This window comes from Cupressus sempervirens, chromosome 4 (genome assembly GCF_028749045.1).
Source record: "Cupressus sempervirens isolate cs-2001-9-10 chromosome 4, ASM2874904v1, whole genome shotgun sequence".
In the NCBI taxonomy this organism is placed as follows: domain Eukaryota; kingdom Viridiplantae; phylum Streptophyta; class Pinopsida; order Cupressales; family Cupressaceae; genus Cupressus; species Cupressus sempervirens.
In genome coordinates this window covers 511,789,009-511,795,150 of record NC_143121.1, presented here as the reverse complement: position 1 = coordinate 511,795,150, position 6,142 = coordinate 511,789,009, and positions in this window count along the sequence as shown.

Here is a 6,142-nt window from a genome sequence, read left to right as displayed (position 1 = left end):
AGAGTCAGCATCCTTATTGCAGTATGATAATCATTGGGCTTCAATATTTATAGTCAGAATTTATAACTTGATTAGGATCTTTATTCTGTATTTGTAATTTTGTAACAATATTACGTGTTGATCATATCCTCTAATGTCCATTTCTACTGTGACTTGTCTGAAATCTGGATGTAAGCCACCACTCCTTAATCCTGTATACTAATCTTATCGATGGAGGCCCTGTCTATCTCTGGGTGCTCTCTCTAATCCCTTGGTGCTAATGTTTTTATGTATAACATTTCTGTAGAACTTGTTTATTGAAATTCAATCATCTCAACAAGATGGCAAGATCAAGCTCTGATACCATTGTAATGTTCCTAGTTAGTGACATTAGATTATAACTCTTGACTTTTGCATATATTATTCTACATTTTTCTATGATATATTCTTGTATCTCTCTTTGTGAGATTTACTACTCCTTTATATATTTTGAAATAAGAAACATTGTGCCTTTTCAAATTATATTTAATTTTATTTATATATCATATTATATTTCTTATTAAATATATGATCATATATAATATTTATATTTATATTTTATTATAATCATACATTGATAATATAATTATGTATACATTGATAATATAATTATTAATATATATTTAACCATTATTATTCTTATATAAGCAACATATTATTGTGCTACTAATATATTCTTATTTACTTTAATAATCATTATATCTTTGTTATTAATTCATAATGAACTTATAATATAATTTGTTATTTACTCATATAATGATTATATGTATGTATGTATGTATGTATGTAACACACACACACACACACACACACACACACACACTTACATTTATTAAGAACTATGTATTTCATTCACCTATATTACGATAATTAGGGGACATGACAGTCATCCTATGATTATAAATCAAGGGTTTTAATCCACGCATTCCATGATTAGAACACATATTTGTATGTGGTTTCTAGTTGGGCTTTCAATATATAAATCATAAAAATACCTCTATTTTGACTTTAATCTTAATTTCCCATTAGGAATGTATAGAACTATATATTAAAGTCTACAAACCTTAGAAAGCTATGTAGACATGGATTCTCATACTAATTTAGCATCATTTTCTCCAAAATTGTATTTAAATGATGCCTCTATGTGTAAACTTGTATTTGATAGACATGAGAATGCTCAATCCAAGTGAATTGTAAGATTCTTTACTAATAATTTCACAAGGTCTTTTACAAATTTCAAACCTTAAACATTGCATTAATGTTGGTCAAGACCATTCTTTTTAGTTTTTGAGCTAGAAACCCATATAGATTTGTACCTTGGATAAATCAATCAATATTGCTAGCTAGGAAAAAAAAAAAACCTTGTTAGAAGTTTTGGTGTTTGAACTAGATGCATTAATGATATGTCATAAACCAAGCTCCTTTTCCTTATTTGTATAAAACTAATAATTTTTCTCTTAAATATTTTGATAGATATATAGTTTATTAAAGTATTTACTTATTTATGTAAAACTATTAAATTTTGTCCTAAATAATTCAAGAGAGATATATAAGTCTATTAAATTCTCTTTTTCTCAAATTGAAATTCTTTATTCAAAACTATTTTAGTATATTATTTGAATTCAAAGGAATATTTTTTATGTTCTTTCTTGTAGCTTATTATGGAGTCATTAAGACTTCTTCATATTATTGCTAAAAATTAGGGTTAGGTCAAATAAATATTACCATGATTAGGAAAATTCATGCATGAAAACTCTAATAAGGCTATCATTGCGATCAACCTTACTGAGAGCAAGTTGTGACTCATTTGATGAAATTCCTTCCTATGGCTTCTCATCATTTTTTCACTAGATCATTAATGTATTGTTGGTATATAAAGAACCACTTGATTTCCCAACTTGAGTATGTATTCATAAATTCCAATTGGAGAACGTCATCCTTCTTACTTAAGGAAGCTTGTTCTAACCTAGTACCTAATGTTAAAGATTATTTTACTTTCAATGGTGAGAATATGATAGTTGGAATGTATTATTATGTTATTTAAAGATCATAACTATTCTTGTGACTAGCGTTGAGAAAAGCTATACCTAAGAAATTTTTAGAATTTTGTTTGACACTAAAGGAATTCAAATTGAATGTTTGAATATTTTTATAAAATATTAGTTACAGATATATGCTTAGAAAAATATTAAATGTGTCAAAATCCTATGGAAAAGTCTACCACCAATATCTATATTTAGTACTTTGGTTTTATTACTTGTGCAATTTTCAACAAGAGCTCTTAAGTTCTTGAACTTTAAAAGTGCATCAAGCTTATGGTGAATGATAAATAGTAAAAAGACTTAGTAATGGATGGAATATCCATTGAAACATACACATCATGATATACTACATTGTTGGGAAACAAATTTGTCACTATGAAGTTACCTCTGAAAGTAACCCTGTTTGTCCTGTAAACAGTGGCAACTGTTCTAATAGTTGGATAGACTGTAACCAATCAATATTGACTTGCAATCTTCCTATACATTTGAGAGATGGGGCTCCTTTGTATGATGTGGTTATTTGGGATATTTGTGTACTTTTCACTTGAAAGCACAAAAGGATAGAAAACATTAAACTAGATGAAGTGAATATCAGAAACCCCAATGATACATCTATGCATATCAAATAGGACTCCATAGTGGACAACCAATCACAAGGAGATTTCAAGAAGATAAAAGTAATGATGACAAAATATGAATGACATACCTTGACATACTAAAAGATATGCTAGTTTGATATATTCATAACAAGATACCATGGAATGAATACTTTTTCCAAATAGGAAGACTATTTGATTGCATCAGTATGAAAGAGATCACTAATTCAACATACAAGAAGCAAGTGATTCAATAAACCAAGAACACATTCAAGACATATGACTGAAAGAGTTCTTCATTATATTCTTGAAGATATACATTTCCAAGAACATCCAACGGATAATGCAAATCTAAAAGTCCCTTTACAAATTTCTCCAACATTTTCCCTGCATAAAGTTCCCCCCTTTTACAAAGAAAATGATCCATTATATAGACTTGAGATTAAGAAACTACCCCTCTCTGATTAATAACTACCTCCCAATTAGCCTCTGCAAAATTTACCAACATTAACGGAAACTTGGACCTTAGACCTATCATGAAGGAGGTTGAATAGTCAATCCTTACTATCCCCTTTTAATATATGAATCATTTGTCCTTATTATATACTTTGTTAATGAACAACCATATTTTCATGAAAGGGTCAAGTTCATAAGGCATATACATGTCCATCTAATACTGACTTTATGTTCACCATGTCTCCAATTTGTGTCTATATCTGCCAAATGTGCTTTCCTTCCATGATAACATTTATTGAGAGGCTGGCCCCTGCATAGACACACATACCAATACCACTGAACTCCATCTCTCACCATCACATTCTTCTCTCATGTCCACAGACATGGAGGGAGTATCTGTGCATCATGATGCATTTGCCCCCACATCTAACTGATTTGAAACTTCTATATAATGGCTTCCATGCTCGTAACCTCTGTATTTAGATGAGTCATTATGCCAAATATTTTCCATGCTATTACACTCTCTAATTTGCAGTACACAACTTGCAACCATTCATTCATTCGAACAACTATCGTGCCCTGTTTAGAAACTTGCAGCACAGGAGATGCCATTCGCTCAGAAATCTAACTTACGTGGTGGGCAACGAACCTCGTATCTGCAACTGTGTTAGAAGTTCCTGCAATCATTGTTAGAAGTTCCTGCAATCATTACATTCCTTGAATTTTAACTCTTTTGAAACATTGTGTTGAAGACATCAATAACAGCCAATACGTTTAAATTTAAGCCTATGCGTGCTTACCAAAACCTCCTGTCAATGCGATGGAGAATATGGAAGGTCGACTTTGATACTTTACTCGAAATTTACTAAAGTGATTCGCCATCAATCAGTATGCATATGGAAGACGAGACGCATTTTGTCAAACACATTGTGTGCCTTCTAAGCCGCTCCTATCCTTATAGTTATTCACATGATTGGGATGATATAATATGAACATGGGGGAAATTATGTTGTCACATAGTAAGCACTTGAATCGAACGCCACTATATATCTTCCCTAGCAAGGTGAGAACCCGAAACCCACTGCACACTTTCTTCTTAACAGTGCACCAAGGACCATTTGTTTTAACTTGAGCTTTATGCACAACTCCACGTCCAGTAGTTTGACCTGTTGTCAAACAATTGTTATACAACTCCATATGACATTTGATCAAAATACTCTTCTCATTTGCAGTCCATGTTGCCATTCACGAGGACTACGAGCATGAAGCATGATATTAGGGGTGGTGGGCTCATTATCTTTGTCACCTGAACTTTCTTTACAGAGAAACCTTTCTTAATAGGAAATCGGGCATTTAGTCAAATAGTTTGTGAGCTTGATGGAATCTATAATTGATTCAAAGCATTCTTTAGACATCACATACTAAAGAAGAAATTAAGTTTGGAAAAAATAAATCAACTTTGACTATTTAACACTTTTAATGTTAGAATGAAATTTAGTATGTGATGTTTAAGGTCCCCTCTTGAAACCTTTTCAATCTTGTTCAAAAAATCTTGATTGATCTATCGTATGTGATTGTTCATTTCCTCTAAGTATTTTTTTATCAATACTCCATGAAAGTCAAAGGACTCTTGATCTACTGGTGAAGTTGAGAGGCTTATAAAGAACTCCAAAATAGATACCCCTCAGTCCTTAATTCTAAACTGAATCTCTATTTTAAAAATAAAAATCTAGCAAACACCACTCTTTTATAACAATCTACTCCCATAACAAACCGCAATCCATTCACTTTAAAACATTACAATGGCATTAAATTATGTCAAACGGTCAACATGGTGTTTGTAGATACAATTGTAACAAAAGCCATTTCAATTTTCCTATCATCGCATCCACGTGAAACATCTAATTCATTGCAGAACGAGATTAGCTGATGTTTAATGCGCTGTGGTCGCAATGCATGATTGATTGCAGGCAGACACTGTCGTTTTCCCAGAATAATGAGCTTGGGTTTCATTCATCCACAAATCATCTAACATGCCACGAATTGCTTTTTATATGAAACTTTGTGTTCGGACGGTCTGCGCTGTAATATAAATTGCTCACTTCAGATAAGCTTGACATATTGTTTGGGCAGACTTTGAACCTTTTCAATGAATGCCTAAAAGATATTGTAGTGACTCAATGCTCATGAGCTCCATCTGAAATAGCTTGTCTTTTAATAAGGTTCATTAATCTTAGAATTCTTAACCTCTTGTATTTAGACAAAGAGGTTAGGAATCATTCCCAAACTACAGTGTTTTGGGTTTCATGTTTAATCTTTCTAGTTTTGGAGATTAAGGTTTGGGTTTCAAAACGTGTGTTTGGAATGTTTTTCTTAACTCTTTATTTGGATAGGGAGGTTAAGGTTTAGGGTTCTTAACACATATTTTGAATCTCGTTTCTTAACCTCTTAATGTTTAAAGGTTAATGTTCCAATCAAAAACACATATTTCGAAAGCTTTCATTAACCTCTCATAACTTTTGATCCATACATTGGAGTCCAAAAATTTGAAATGCTAGATAGAGCTGGAGATGAGTCAGGGGCATCAAGAATATAAAATCATAAAAAATGCAATCAATTATTGACTCTTTTAAAGCTTGAAGTTTGGCACATTTGTAACTTGTTGTCGCTTGGAAAGATGAAATTTTGACGAACACAAGAACCAATACAACACATCTTCAAAGTTTCAATCATTCTAGTTCTTCTAAAATTTGAACACAATCTAATTCTATTTTTAAACCACACAGTGCTCTCAAAAGTCAGTCTCAATAAAACAATAAACAAGACTTACCATATATTTTTAAACAATCCAAACTAAAATGCTACAATAAATATGATATTTTATTGCATCCATACCATACCAAGACTATTGAAATGATAATCACTTGGTACTCCAACCAATAAAAACACTAACAGTAACCAAAGACTAAAATAATGTTAACTATAATAGGTAATACTAAAAGATAATCACTTGATAACTATGCCAAACTA